Consider the following 16,684-nt stretch of genomic DNA (forward strand, 5'->3'; position numbering starts at 1 on the left):
ATCATTGTCATGTTGAGGTGGCAGAGGGTTGTTGTCGGCAGCTGGGGAAAGTAACTAAAAAAGTAACTAGTAATCTAACTTAGTTCCACGATATGTTCCCGATAAATTTGAACCCACAAGCTAGCAAAATGAGTAAAAAGAGTGTTTTTGGAAAGTTTCTTTGCAAAGGGGAAAAGGCCCAGTAAGGAGACAAAAGAAGTGCCTACAACTTCCAAGAAAAAGAAAGCTGCATTTAACAGACAATACCAGGAGTCCTACTTAAAAAATATGGATTTATCGGGACGGGTGATTCCCATGCACCAAGCTCGCTCTGTATAAAATGTGGTGACTGGCTCGCTACAAATGCAATGAAGCCTTCAAAACTGCTTCACCACTTCAAGACCAAGCACCCTGCATTAAAAGAGGCCTTTGGAGTATTTTGAAAGAAAAAGCGTGAACAAGGTCAGAAGCAATTACTGAGCGCCATCACATCAACAAATATGTGTGCACTGAGTGAGAACATCATACTTGGTGGCTAACCGTGTTGATAAGGCTACGAAGTCATTCCCTCTTGGTGAAGAATTGATCCTGCGCACCACTAAAGACATTTGCTGTGAACTTCTCAGAGAGGCTGCAGTTAAAAAGCATTATGGTGAGTTGTATTTTTCAAGCATATAATATATAATTATTATTATTATTATTATTTTTTTTTTGTGGTGTATCTTCTTTTGAAGGCATCTTTAAACGTTTCCATAGCGGGCAGAGAGTGTTAGGAGGCTCATGTTATGTTGTTGGAGCAACGTAACAAGGACACTGCTAACAAATTGCATACAAGTACACAGTGGATTCACATTTATTCACATTCACATTTATTATTATATTTAGAAAATACCACAGTTTTCATGCCAGTCGTATAATTTTATTTTGTTGTATTTATTGGCCACACCTTAAAGGCCAGTCCGTGAAAAATTGTGTCATTAAACTGGTCTGTGGCGCAAAAAAGGTTGGGGAACACTGATCTAAGATGTCCATGCTGCAACATTCGCAATGAGTAAAACTCTTCTTGTATTTAATGTTGTATGTTAACAGCGTTTGCACTTTTAACAGCTATCTTTAGCCTGATGCATTAAGTCCCTTTATTTTTTTTGTAATTTATACTTTATTTAGTTTTCAAAAGGATACAGTTTTGCACATAAACAGTTGCACAGATTAAACTTGGTAGCATCCCAAAAAACTAATTAACATTTGTGAAAACTTTTTTTTTTTTTAATAAACAAGAACTGTAGCATTGAACCCGGGTGTACAGAAATAATCGTATTCATAAGTCCACTTTGTGAAAGTCCGTTGAAATATGTTCAAAACAGAGAAGGCAGATTCACATACAGCATTTTCACATTTTTGTACCCCCCTCCCCCATTCTTACATAATGTGTATATGGTAAAATCCTATATAAAGTCAGATCTATATTGTCTAATGTATTGTAGCCATCCTTTCCATACATTATTGAATTTGTCAACTTCCAATCTAACAGATGCCGTTACTTTTTCCATAGTGTATATATTTACCATGACATCAGCCCATTCCTCCACCTTTGGGATCCGATCTGTTCGCCATCTTTTGGTGATTGCTTTTTTACTAGCTAAAAGCATGATTCTCATAATTTTATAGTCATCTTTTCTTCTTAAATGTAACATTTCTATATTAGTCAAATATAACATTTCAAAACTTAACAGAATTCTGACCCGTACTACTTCATCTATAATGTTTTTGATTTCAGACCAATATTGAGTCATTAAAGGGCAACCCCAAAAGATGTGAAAGTGATCCGCTTTGTCTTGCCCACATGATCTCCAACATTTTGTGTCTACATATTTTCTTTGAGCAGGTGTTAAGAAAAACCGTATTACATTTTTCCAGCCATATTCTCTCCAGAATAAAGAGCTTGTTGTTTTCCATTGATATTGGAGTATTTGATCCCAGTCCCCCTCTGAAATTAAAATGTTTGCTTCCCTCTCCCACCTTTCTTTGACATATCCTGTGGCATCCCCCTTTAACTCCTCTAGAGCTGTATATAATTTTGCTTCCCTCCAAGAATCTGGAATTGTCCCACCCTGTAAAATCCAATTGAAAGTTTTTTGTAATAAAGGGATTAAAGTTTTCCTGTATACTTTATACCATTCGGGGCCATAACCATCTGCACCAGGACTGGTGTTAGATTTGAGTCTAGAAATGGCTGAATTGATTTCTTCCGCCGTTATTAAAGCAATTAATTTTTTATTCTGCTCCTCTGTTATTTGTGGTAAATGTAACTTGTCTAAATATGTCTATTTAGGATTCATTGTTATTTTCGGTTTGGGTATACAACTTGGCATAATAATCTTCAAAGCATCTATGTATATCCTCTGTTTTGTATACCATTTGCTTTGTTTTTGGGTCTTTCATCTTAGAAATTTGTCTTAAAGTCTGTTGCTTTTTAAGTTTATACGAACGTATTCTTGTAAATTTACTCCCCGCCTCATAATATCTTTGCTTTGTGTAAATCATTTTTTTCTGGATTTCTTGAGAAAAAAATGTCATTAATTTTTTGCCCGTAGTATTTTTAATTCTTTATTTTTATCATCAACCTTGTTTTTATGCTCTCTTTCCTTTTTTTTCCAAATCTGCTTGTAATTGTTTTAGTTCGGCTTGTCTCATTCTTTTTATGTGAGCAGATTTCGCTATCAGCTTTCCCCTCAATACCACGTTGCATGCGTCCCATAGTATAGGTGGAGACACTTCACCGTTATCGTTTTCTTTAATATATTCACAAATATTCCTCTCAATTTTCTCTTTCATCTGACCGTTGAGCAAACTTGAATTCAGTCTCCATATTGTTTTCTTTTCAGTCCCTGTAAATATTTTTTAAAATATTGGGCAGTGATCAGATAGGTCCATAACCCCCATATAACATTCTTTTACTCTATAACGATCTTTTGAGTTAATTAAAAAATAATCAATTCATGAATACAGAGCATGTGTTGTGTGTTGGGGGGTGTGGCTGGATGTTTTGGTGTTCTTTTCTTTTCTTTGCTCTCCAGGTGGCATGAGAACTGATTTGTCTGTGGAGAAGGTGCTGGCTGAAGAGTCCTTCACCCTCATCAACATCATGTGCAGCACCTGTGAATGGTGCTCACATGCAACCTTAAAGACTTTCAGCTGAAGCAGATAATTGGATGGCGTTCTGCATTTAAGTCATGTGTGATTCAAGCAGAACTGCCGGGAACTCGACCTTGTGATGTTCATTTGTGAGACCCTGAGGACCGCGCCTGGGTTTGACACATCGAGCCCGTGAAGCAAGGAAGGGTGAGGGACACATGCTGTCAGCACACATCAAAGGTGATTAAGTGTTTGACTAATTGTTGTTATTAACTTGGTATTTTGTTACGCAGTAAACTTGAATTGTGATGAGGATTGTGCAGCTCGCTTCTCACTGCTATGGCATGCGGACAAGTGGTCCTCCACCTGTTGTGAGAAGCTGCTTATTTGCATAAAGCTTAAAATACAAACCTGTATATGTTGCTGATAGTGTGTGTCTTTTGAAGGATATTAGTTGTAACTGCTAACTTACCTCACCTCTTCCATGCTTCGCAGAGAGTCGGTTTGTCGTGTCCACCTGGGGGGTGTCTGGCGGTGGTAGTGGGTCCAGGAGCGCCGGGCTTCGATCCTTTTGGGCGCTGGAGAGCGTGCCAGCCTTCACTCCACCAGAAGGACGCTATTTCTGTTTTTACACTTTTTATGCACCAGTGGGTGAAATAAATATATTATTTTTGGAACCGCTTTTCTGGTTATTTGTAGCGCTGGGTTCCGTCTGACACAGGTCCGCTCCTCAACCCGCGTCGACACATAACAGCATGAGGAGCTGAATAATAGGTGTAATCTTTTTTGAGTGGATTTAGGTCCCGCCATATGTCTAAAATCCCGTGTTCTGACAATAATTTAGAAATTCTTTTACCAGTAGTGGTCTTTTGTTGGGTTTTCCCTGTCAAATCTAAATTCGAATTAAGACGCTGATTTAGATCACCTCCCCCTATTAACACTCCTTCACTCTCAGTTATCACCAACTCAAAGAGGAGTTTGAAGAAACTCCGGTCCGAGCCTGGGGGGGCATAGATACTGAACAATGTAACCAGAACTCCCTCTAGTCTCCCTATAACTATTACATATCGACCTTCCTTATCCTTTATAGTTTTAAGCACTTCGAAACTTATTCTATTGGATATTATTATACAAACACCTCTTCTATGCCCCGACTGATATGAAGATGAAAACTCCTGATATATCCATTTCTCTTGAGTTTTTCATGTTCTTTATCAGTCCTGTGGGTCTCCTGTAAATATAACACTTCTACACCCTTTTTTCATCTTGCTCAACACCTTGCCCCTCTTAATTGGACTGAGGAGACCGTTAACATTGTATGAGGCTACTTTTATATGATTACTCTGTGATGCCATTCTATGTTACATAATGTAAATATCATTATTCCTTTCACCCTATGTGCTACGTAAAACAAACATTTAGAACAGCAATGAATACAAAAGGATAATTTTAAACTAAGTATACTCAAGACTTCCGCATTAAGTCCCTTTAATGCATGATTACCGAGAAAATAAGCGGAGGAGAACCGCCATGCAGACCCCAATAATATGATTTAACAAAGACCCTAAAGCGCCTGTCACACCGTGAGGGATCAAGGAAACGTATGAGAAAGTGATACCAATTTGGATATCTGTTTGTGTCCTGCAAAAGTCAGCTGATGTCCACGGAGTCTGTCAGAAAGCTTTGTGCATGACATCAACTTTGAGTGGACATCAAGCGGAGAGCGTTCCCGGTGGCCGCACATTTACATATAGTTTTGTCCTCTACTTGTTTATTACTTTTACGATACTCATGCGTTCCTGTGGCTGTCTGATGCTTCAGACTGGGCTTCTGATTGGCTAAAGCTCCGGCGCAGGGCATGAATTCTGCATGAGCATAGAGAGGACCCGACACAGCAAAATGCAACACTGCTGTTCATTTAGCCAAAGTCACTGAAGAAAAAGTGAGTGCTTTTTTTATGTGGACATCAGAGCGCACTTGGCAGATTCTCTTGTCAAGAAGGTGCCGCAGAATTGTTTGATGTCCTCACTACTGTAGCTACACTGAATGCTACACAGTGCAGAGTAGCTACCTAAACTCTGTGAGTGAGATAGATTATCTCGTCAATAGCTTTACATCCTCATTGAGCACAACGTTGGATGCTGTAGCTCCTCTGAAAAAGAAAGCCTTAAATCAGAAGTGCCTGACTCCGTGGTATAACCCACAAACTCGCAGCTTAAAGCAGATAACTCATAAGCTGGAGAGGAAATGGCGTCTCACTAATTTAGAAAATCTTCATTTAGCCTGGAAAAAGAGTCTGTTGCTCTATAAAAAAGCCCTCCGTAAAGCCAGGACATCTTACTATTCATCACTAATTGAAGTAAATAAGAACAACCCCAGGTTTCTTTTCAGCACTGTATGTTGGGAGAGGGTCGTAACACAGACCCGCAACAGGGGGCGCAAATGAACGGACAATGGATAAGACAAAGAGTAACAATTTAATGTTGTGAAACGCACAACTGAATACAGACACAGATAACGCCAATTGTACACAAGGTGACGTGTGGGCAGCCTCAAAGATAGGAGACCTCTGGCGATCGGAGAGCCGGGACACACACAGCTTCCACCACCAACGGCCTGAAGAACACCGGAGCCGCCAAGTCCTGAGTCCCCAGGTGGTCACCGTCTTCTGTTGCAGACCCTGGTACTGCTGGCAGAAGATGACAAAAACAGTTATGATGAGTGTGTATCCACACACCCAGTAATCCTTTTTCTACAGGTCTTCAAGGAGGGAAAACCTCCACCTCCAAACAACTACGTGCAGGTCCTGATACTACTTATCCGTGAGAAGTACGTCGTCTCCTGTTGGATCTGCAATCCCAGCCTCCAGCTGAGGAAAGGTCCAGGAACGCCTGCAAGGCAATCAAAAATTCACTGTGCGATCGGCACCAAAACTGCAGAGAGGTTTACCTTCAACGGTAGGTGATTTCTCGGTGAGGAGGTGGAGTAATGATCCGGCTTTTGTAGAGCTGCAGGTGATTGGTGACAGCTGGTGTAAATGAGTGACAGCTGTCACTCTCTGTCTCGGCGCCCTCTCATGCTTGAAGCCCGCACTCCAAGCAGGGCGCCGACTGGTGGTGGTGGGCCAGCAGTACCTCCTCTTCAGCGGCCCACACAACACTGTAGCCAGGCTGACAAAGAGTCAGAGCTCTATTGAGCCGAGTATTCCTTTAACTTTAACTAGTAATGACTTCATGACTTTCTTTGCAAATAAAATTTTAACTATTAGAGAAAAAATTATTCATAACCATCCCAAAGATATATATATATCGTTATCTTTGGCTGCTTTCAGTAATGCTGGTATTTGGTTTCTCTCCGATTGTTCTGTCTGAGTTATTTTCATTAGTCACTTCCTCCAAACCAACATGTCTATTAGACCCCATTCCTACCAGGCTGCTCAAGGAAGCCCTACCATTAATTAATGCTTCGATCTTAAATATGATCAATCTATCTTTATTAGTTGGCTATGTACCACAGGCTTTTAAGTTGGCAGTAATGAAACCATTACTTAAAAAGCCATCACTTGACCCAGCTACCTTAGCTAATTATAGGCCAATCTCCAACCTTCCTTTTCTCTCAAAAATTCTTGAAATGGTAGTTGTAAAACAGCTAATTGATCATCTGCAGAGGAATGGTCTATTTGAAGAGTTTCAGTCATGTTTCAGAATTCATCATAGTACAGATACAGCATTAGTGAAGGTTACAAATGATCTTCTTATGGCCTCAGACAGTGGACTCATCTCTGTGCTTGTTCTGTTAGACCTCAGTGCAGCTTTTGATACTGTTGACCATAAAATTTTATTATAGAGATTAGAGCATGCCATAGGCATTAAAGGCACTGCGCTGCAGTTGTTTGAATCATATTTATCTAATAGATTACAATTTGTTCATGTAAATGGGGAGTCTTCTTCATGGACTAAGGTTAATTATGGAGTTCCACAAGGTTCTGTGCTAGGACTGATTTTATTCACTTTATACATGCTTCTCTTAGGCAGTAATATTAGAAAGCATTGCTTAAATTTTCATTGTTACGCAGATGATACCCAGCTTTATCTATCCATGAAGCCAGAGGACACACACCAATTAGTTAAACTGCAGGAATGTCTTTCAGACATAAAGACATGGATGACCTCTAATTTCCTGCTTTTAAATTCAGATAAAACTGAAGTTATTGTACTTGGCCCCACAAATCTTAGAAACATGGTGTCTAACCAGATCCTTACTCTGGATGGCATTACCCTGACCTCCAGTAATACTGTGAGAAATCTTGGAGTAATTTATGATCAGGATATGTCCTTCAATGTGCATATTAAGCAAATATGTAGGACTGCTTTTTTGCATTTGCACAATATCTCTAAAATTAGAAAGGTCTTGTCTCAGAGTGATGCTGAAAAACTAATTCATGCATTTATTTCTTCTAGGCTGGACTATTGTAATTCATTATTATCAGGTTGTCCTAAAAGTTCCCTGAAAAGCCTTCAGTTAATTCAAAATGCTGCAGCTAGAGTGCTGACAGGGACTAGAAGGAGAGAGGACATTTCACCCATATTGGCTTCTCTTCATTGGCTCCCTGTTAATTCCAGAATAGAATTTAAAATTCTTCTTCTTACTTATAAGGTTTTGAATAATCAGGTCCCATCTTATCTTAGGGACCTCATAGTACCATATCACCCCAATAGAGCGCTTCGCTCTCAGACTGCAGGCTTACTTGTAGTTCCTGGGTTTGTAAGAGTAGAATGGGAGGCAGAGCCTTCAGCTTTCAGGCTCCTCTCCTGTTGAACCAGCTCCCAATTCGGAGCAGGGAGACAGACACCCTCTCTACTTTTAAGATTAAGCTTAAAACTTTCTTTTTTGCTAAAGCTTATAGTTAGGGCTGGATCAGGTGACCCTGAACCATCCCTTAGTTATGCTGCTATAGACTTAGACTGCTGGGGGGTTCCCATGATGCACTGTTTCTTTTTATTCACCTCTTTTCAGTGATGCCGGTAACGCGTTACTTAGTAACGCGTTACTCTAATCTGACCACTTTTTTTTAGTAACGAGTAATCTAACGCGTTAATCTTTTCAAATCAGTAATCAGATTAAAGTTACTTCTCCATGTCACTGTGCGTTACTATTATTTTTCATTGTGGGTCAACAGCAGCATTAAACTTGGTCCGTGGGCAGGAGGTCGGGGTTCGACTGAACTGCCCACTTTCAGTGAGCTGTGAGCTTTTCATCCACGTTTTTTTTTGCAGCTGCTCGACTCGTCCTCACCTCTTAAAGCGCGGTGATCAGCACACCTGCACTGAGCTTTACAAAGACATTTTTATACTTTTTCCCTCCTTTATTTAGAATTCTGAGCTGAGCCGCTCCGTATCGTCTCGTTAAAAACAGCTGATCCTCCGCGACGCGTCAACAACTAACACTATTTTCCACTCAAATGCACCTAAACTCTCTTTCTGAGGACCACATGATGTGAAAACACAATAAAACTTTCTTACCTGTAAATCTGGTCATGTTTTCTGCATAAATAAATGTTATCCATTCTTTGTGCTCAAACGCCAAAGCAGGGGCGAATCCAGATGGGATGGGGGCGTGGGGTAGGGATGTGCCCCCCTCCCCCACAACACCCCTAGATTAAAGGTCCAGTTTTGAAGCCGTTTTTTTTTACTACAACTACTAATATTGCTTGAAATAATAATAATTTCGACAAGTAAAATGTTTAGAGAGAATTTAAATGTTAGAAAAATGTTAGAATTTAATAGTTACATTTATAAACAATGTAGGTTTGAAATTGCAAGTTTTACTGTTACAGTGCTGTCGACAGTTAAATATGAGGTCAAGAAAGAGGTCTTTATTTTACTTTTTATAAAACAAGTATTTATTTTCACTGAAGTCAAGAAAGGGTGACTATAAAGTAAGTTTTGGCAAAACAGGTATCATTGTCATGTTGAGGTGGCAGAGGGTTGTTGTCGGCAGCTGGGGAAAGTAACTAAAAAAGTAACTAGTAATCTAACTTAGTTACTTTTACAATTGAGTAATCAGTAAAGTAACTAAGTTACTTTTTCAAGGAGGAATCAGTAATCAGTAATTGGATTACTTTTTCAAAGTAACTGTGGCAACACTGCCTCTTTTTGCTCTGTATGCACCACTCTGCATTTAATCATTAGTGATTGATCTCTGCTCCCCTCCACAGCATGTCTTTTTCTTGGTTCTCTCCCCTCAGCCCCAACCAGTCCCAGCAGAAGACTGCCCCTCCCTGAGCCTGGTTCTGCTGGAGGTTTCTTCCTGTTAAAAGGGAGTTTTTCCTTCCCACTGTTGCCAACTGCTTGCTCATAGGGGGATCGTTTTGACCGTTGGGATTTTTCTGTAATTATTGTATGGCTTTTGCCTTACAATATAAAGTGCCTTGGGGCAACTGTTTGTTGTGATTTGGCACTATATAAATAAAATTGATTTGATTTGATTTGATTTGAATGCTGGCAGAGTTAGAAGATGCTGTCAGCATATAAATGTAGTGAGGAAGTATGACATCATGATCCCTGAGTGAGCTGGATATAAGCCACATTTGTGTTCAGACCTCGGTGAATTCCCGCTCAAATCCATCTCCCCTCAGTGTGCATGTATGTCTTGAAACAGGGAGAATCATTCTGCTGAATGTAGCTCTCTGTGTTGCCAGTGGAAATGTGATGTCATCCGTCCATCAGAGCCCCAAATCCACGGGAGACTGATGGATTACTCAAATTTACTACCGGACAAAATATTTAAAAACATAAGTAATCCATTTGCTCTATCTGTCACAGTGTGATACAGCCAACACCATGGCTAGACTGTTAACTTAGCTGATTCAGACTCAAAGAGAGGGCGTGTTTAGGCTTCTTTCATTACACACTGAGCCATCCATGCTCCACTTCTTTATGCATTGATGAGTTCATCGTGAATCAATGCTGCCACGGCTGTCAACATGGTGACGCCAGATATGGGCTTCATATAGGCTGTTCCAGATCTCTATAGAAAACCTACGGGTGACATCTCGCAGGGTTTGTCCAGTATGTACACAGTCTGTGGTCTGGAGTAAGCGGTTTTCAAAAACTGAGTGACTGTGTAAGCAGGACAGTAGTGAGGGAAGCCACCAACACCAACTGTGCATAGTGCATGTTTTGTGGGAGCATCAGCTGTCAGTTTCAAGAGGGATTTTAACAATAGAAAATATCAAATCTAGGCTAAAGTGTCATATGTGCTTTCCAGAGTTTCACAAGTTTCACATCTTTAAAAAAGAAAAAAACCTTCTCTGTGCCATAAGACCATGAAGCTGTACAACTGGTGATGCAACATTTATGACGAAACATAAGGTAATTGTCTATCTGATTCACATGTTCCTCAGATTGTTAGGATCTATCAGTTCTTCCTTTCAGACACCATTTTCTTTGCAAACTCTACTGATTTTATTGCAATTCAAATTCACAGACAGACATTTGTGTCCCGATTTGGCTTCCACTCCTCCCATAGCAACATAAGATCACAAGAGCAATAGCTTTTTTTTTTTTTTTGTAATTTTTTTATTATTGAGCCATAAATTCAGCATAGACACAAATTCAATTGTGAGATACAAATTGTGAGATGCATCAAAATGATGAACTGAATCCCTGTTGGATTGAAAGCACCACTCATATTTACTTTTTTATTCATTTGCTACTCATTCCTTCCTTCCTTCTCTCCCTTCCTACCTTTCAGAAAAACCTTGTACGATACGATACGATACGATATGATACAATACACTTTATTGTCCCCTCAGGGAAATTTGTCTTGGACTCATGCTAGGTGCCTTACAAGAAAAGAGAAAACAAACAATACAGATAAAAACACAACCACATCCATAACAAATTAACATGACAGGAGTCAGGAGAAACACCATAAATATTGCATAATTCCAATTTTAAACATTATTGTTTAACAATTTAATAGACATGGGGACGAATGAATTTTTAAATCTATTCAGTCTACTCCAAGGAACTCTGTACCTTCTCCCAGAAGGAAGGAGAGTGTACTCTGCGTGAAGAACATGAACTGAATCCATCAGTATACAAATACTTGTATACAGTATTTTGTAAAATACATCACAGGCCTGCAGAGAATCCAGACAGCCTGGTTCGATTTCCTAAAAAAATAATAAAAACTTGACAAGAAGACAAGCCAGTCTAAATTAGAACACCTCCATGGTTACATGAGCAGCCTTTCCTACTTCTTATGAATAAGATATATTTCCAGCCTTTCAGATTTCAGATTGGGAAAGTGGTGGCCTATCAGGCAGCGAGGCAGGTTTGTGACCAGAGGCTGCTCTGCTCGACTCCCTGTCACAGTAAAACCACTCAGGTGTCCTCGAGTGCCTTGCATGGCAGCTGACATGAACGGGAGGCATGACTGTAAAGTGGTTCGAGCGTCTACATCAGATGGAACAGCACTGTAGAAATGCAGTCCAGATCTGCTCTGCTTTCGCGTGAAGGGCAGCACGGTGGCTTAAGTGGTTAGCACTGTTGCCTCACAGCCAGAAGGTCATGGGATCAATTCCCATCTGTGGCCTTTCTGTATGGAGTTTGCATGTTCTCCACGTGTTTGCGTGGGTTACCTCCAGGTACTCCGGCTTCCTCCCACATCCAAAGACATGCAATTGGAAACTTTAAATTGTCTGTAGGTGTGTGTGTGTGTGTGTGTGTGTGTGTGTGTGTGTGTGTGTGTGTGTGTGTGTGTGTGTGTGTGTGTGTGTGTGTGCAGGTGTGAATGTGTTTGTCTGTCTATACAGTATGTGGCCCTGCGACAGACTGATGTCCTGTCCAGGGTGTACCCCGCCTCATGCACTATGTCTCCTGGGATAGGCTCCAGCCCCCCGTGACGCTTAATTGGAGTAAGCGGTTGAAGACGAGTGAGTGAGTGAGCGATTTTACCTGAACACTTACAGAACACAAAAATGAATGCATTTTTTCTGTCCTTTTAAAGCAGAGATTATGCCCCAGAGGTCTTTTGACATCTTCTGCCAACCCATTTACACATTTCTTGAGCTGACTGACACAGCATTCTTATATTACCCGGGGAAGCGCCTCACAATGGCAGTTCTATCCGGCTCCAGCAGCACAGACAATGTCTTTCAGTGCCACGTCAGCTTTAAGAAAGAGATGTTAAGAGCTTTTCTGCAGATGTCTGTGCTCTATGTGCACGATCATGATGCACTTAAAGGTCAACAGAAAGGCGATTTGCAACTTGCAACTAATTACCAGCATGAAAGAAAGCGAGGCAACAAGTGTGCCCGTGATAAACATATGAATGCCGTCAGAGGGAAAAAAGTTCAAGTAACTCAAATGAACTTATTAGGAGTGAGGATGAAAAAAAAATGTAGCTTTGACTTCATTCAGTCAGGTCTGAAAGTTTTTCTAAAAGAGAACAAAACTAGTTTCTTCGCTAAAGTTCACTTCTGACAACTTAGCAAAGTGAAAACATGACCAAATGGAGGGGCACTCATGTGAGTGCAAGTACCTCAGTCACTAAAGCCAGACACGACGATCTGATGACGATGCGATCGTGCTTTATCAGCATTACGCAATACCATATCAACGTAACTCAGAAGCACATTGCATAAGAAACACAGAACACAGCAGACATATTCCAGTGTACGCCTATATATGCGCAGCAAATGATGAGGAGGAGGTGCACAACTGTGCACAGCGCAGCACAGGTTCTTCCATCTGTGGCTGATGCAGATCTCTGTTGTCAGAGACAAATTAATATGTAAGGAGCCCACGTTTTTTGAGCACAACAATTATTTTTTCTGTGCTAAATATACAGTTATTTTCACATTTGACTAGTTCCTGCACACAACAAACATCTGCACTGAGCCAAATTGCCAACCACGCACAGATACTTCAGATACAAAATAACGATCGGCACAATACTTTTTTTTCCTGATTTTGTCCACTCTACAGCCACTCCAGCACCGTGCTCACATTGGGCCTCATGTATCAACGTTGCGCACTTGTAGCGTAAATTTACGGTGTAAATTTGAAATACACCAAAGTTGCCGTGACATGTATCAAGCAGTGCGCACCTGCCCATTTCCAGCGTACGCCCGACGTGACCTTGATAAATGTGGTGGGTGAAAACAATCGTAATTATAATGAACACGCCCATAAATATTCAGACTCCGCTTCAGACACACCCTCATTTTACGACATGGAAGCCAGGAAGACGGCAAAGACAAAGAACTCCACCAATCACGAGGCGTGCCAATAGAGCATCAAAAGTGGCCGTCGTATTAATTGTTTTGTAGTATAATCAAAAGTGTTACAGTGGTCCCTCGTTTATCACGGGAGTTACGTTCTAAAAATAGCCCGCAATAAGCGAAGTCTGTGAAGTAGTCAGCGTTATTTTTTACAATTATTATAGACATTTTAAAGCTGTAAAAACCCCGTAAAACCACTTTATACACTTTTCTCAATCAGGCATGAACATTTTCTCACTTTTCTCTCGTGTGTAAACACTCTCAAAGTTCAAACAGTAGGAAAATAAGACCAACCTGTTTTCAGGCCCAAACATTTGTTTGAGAAATAAAAATAGAACGTTTTCCTATAAATAATTATGATGGCTTATAGAACTAATGAATTTAATTTTAACGATCAACCTACGAGGTTGGACACATAAGAAATTATTAATAGTGACTGACCAGTATTTCACAGTTCCTCTGATCGCGCCTCTTCATCCTGACGCCGCGCCTTTTTCCACTGAGTCAAACCTCACTGCAGGTGTCTTTTTCCGAGTGAAGAACACAGTTATGGGTAGTTGTTGGCACTCTTTTTTCTTCTGGGCGAGAACATTCTTATAAACAGACACGCAGACCACAATGCACTGTAAAAAAAAAGCATGCAAAATTGGAAAAAAAAAAATCTGCGAAACTGTGAGGCCGTGAAAGGTGAACCACGTTATAGCGAGGGACCACTGTATTCTCTTTTCACATGTCAATAATTCTTGACATGTGGATATTTGCTCGCTCAATTAATAAGACATGCCTAATTTTTCAGATTTCTTTATTTTTAAAATGTATTTCTTTATTTATTTTATTGTAACAAACGAATGGAGAAGACAAAACCTGATTGCAGCACGGGCGAAGGGAATGACAACACTACAGTTGTAATTATCAATTTCATTGTCTAAAACGATCACACCACATGAAGTTAAGCTCAGCGCTGCTCTGGCTCCAGGCTCTGGAGAAAAAGGCAAGCAGCGCTTTCTTTGCGGTCAGCGCTGTGGCCACGGATCGTGCTCGAGACCAAAAGTGGGATTTGTATTGATTATTATGTAGTATAATCAGTGTTGGGAAGGTGTCGTAACACGGACCCGCAACAGGGGGCGCAAATGAACGGACAATGGATAAGACAAAGAGTAACAATTTAATGTTGTGAAACGCACAACTGGATACAGACAAAGATAATGCCAATTAAACACAAGGTGACGTGCGGGCAGGCTCGAAGATAGGAGACCTCTGGCGATCGGAGAGCCGGGACCCACACAGCTTCCACCACCAACGGCCTGAAGAACACCGGAGCCGCCAAGTCCTGAGTTCCCAGGTGGTCACCGTCTTTTCTCTTCTGTTGCAGACCCTGGTACTGCTGGCAGAAGATGAAAAAACAGTTAATGGTGAGTGTGTATCCACACACCCAGTAATCCTTCACCTACAGATCTTCGAGGAGGGAAAACCTCCACCTCCAATACAAAGTCACCCGTGTAGCTCCTGACAGTGGCTCCTTGGATGGAGTGAGAGGCGAAGACGTCGCAGACTCTCACTGCACGCCAATCCAAAAACCCTGAATCCTCAGGAATACGGCTGCACACAGAACAATTAGTTAATACTTGATCACAGCAGAGAATTACCTTACACGGTAGTTGATTTCTCGGCGAGGAGGTGGAGTAATAATCCAGCTTTTGTAGGGATGCAGGTGATTGGTGACAGCTGGTGTAAATGAGTGACAGCTGTCACTCTCTGTCTCGGCGCCCTCTCATGCTTGAAGCCCGCACTCCAAGCAGGGTGCCGACTGGTGGTGGTGGGCCAGCAGTACCTCCTCTTCAGCGGCCCACACAACAATCAGGAAAGTGTTATTTATGTAACATATGCATTGATTTGTATGATGGCAGTGTTTATCATGTTGATCATTTTCATTTTTATGTGGATTCCAGTGCTGGTTCATTTTGGTGTATAATTTACACCACCTCTGGACCTGGTGTATATTTTCAGCGCACCGTACGCCAACAACCACATTGATACATGCCAAGTAACGCAGCCATTTTGGCGTACACCCCATATATGCTCAAATATCGCCGTACGCAACATTGATACATGAGGCCCATTGGATGCTGGATTCTTTAGAAGTGCACAGCTTTTTATTTTTGTTTCTTTCATTTTCTGCAAGCAGCTCCTCCCACACTTCCCTATCCTCAGCCAAGTCCTCTAACTCTTAATGGGGAATCTCAAGACATTCCCAAACCAGCTGGGAAATATAATCCCTCCAGCATTTCCTGGGCCTCCTCCCAGTTGGACCTCCCTCGGGAGTCAACTGGGGGCATCCTCACTAGATGCCAGAACCACCTCAGCTGGCTTCTTTTGATGTGAAGAAGCAGCAGCTCTACTCTGAATCCTCTTGGATAATCAAGTTTCTCACCCTGTCCCAGAGTGTAAGACCAGATAGGAAGAAATCTCATTTCCACAATTTTCACAAAGTCTTTATGGAAGTGTGGTGGACGTTTCCACAGATGAGTGCATCAGTATGTTTATATCCGGCTGCTCCTGTTTTGCTCGGGTCCAAATTTGTGCATGTACTGTGTGCACCCTGTTTGTGTCTCTCTGCTTGTAATAACACTAATGTAATGTCACATAGTGCACATTATAGTGTAAGTCCCTTCAGCTGCTCCCTTGTTTTGCACTCGGGGTTGCCACAGCAGATCCACCTTGGATCTGCATGTTGAATTGGCACAGGTTTTACACCGGATGCCCTTCCTGACGCAACTCCACATTACATGGAGAAATGTGGCAGGAGTGGGATTTGAACCCGGAACCTTCTGCACTGAAACCAAGCGCATTAACCACTTGGTCACCACCCCTGCTCATTATAGTGTAATATGGGAAATATGGTACCAGTTGAACATACTTGAACTGCCGCACTGAGATCACATCTTGCCAAGAAGCTCATTTGTAATGGATCTGATGCGCTCACTCCGCAATAGGACTTGCTTTTCTGTATGATTGCGGCAGAATGCACATTCATGTCACATTATGTAGTGTGTGGTGCGCTACCAGGTGTGAGCTCAGTGTAATTTGCTGACCATCAGCAGTGCAACAAACTTAATTTCCCTCCTATCACTATGAAAATATGTGGATTAGATTTTGAATTACTCAGAAAAATATTCAAAAGTTTATCTTACATAAATTTTTCTTCTCAACTCAACTTTCCAGCACCTGAACACATTACAGATGGTGTACTTATTCCATTGCGAAACAACAGTCAAAATA

The 16,684-nt window shown here is 41.2% G+C and overlaps 1 protein-coding gene across 1 annotated transcript in view; it reads right to left on the reverse strand.

Moving 5' to 3' along the window:
* drd3 (dopamine receptor D3) overlaps positions 1-16,684 on the reverse strand; it is a 156,759-nt gene that overhangs the window by 51,984 nt on the left and 88,091 nt on the right. The window lies entirely within an intron of this gene.

Source organism: Thalassophryne amazonica, chromosome 1 (genome assembly GCF_902500255.1).
Source record: "Thalassophryne amazonica chromosome 1, fThaAma1.1, whole genome shotgun sequence".
NCBI classification, from domain to species: Eukaryota; Metazoa; Chordata; class Actinopteri; order Batrachoidiformes; family Batrachoididae; genus Thalassophryne; species Thalassophryne amazonica.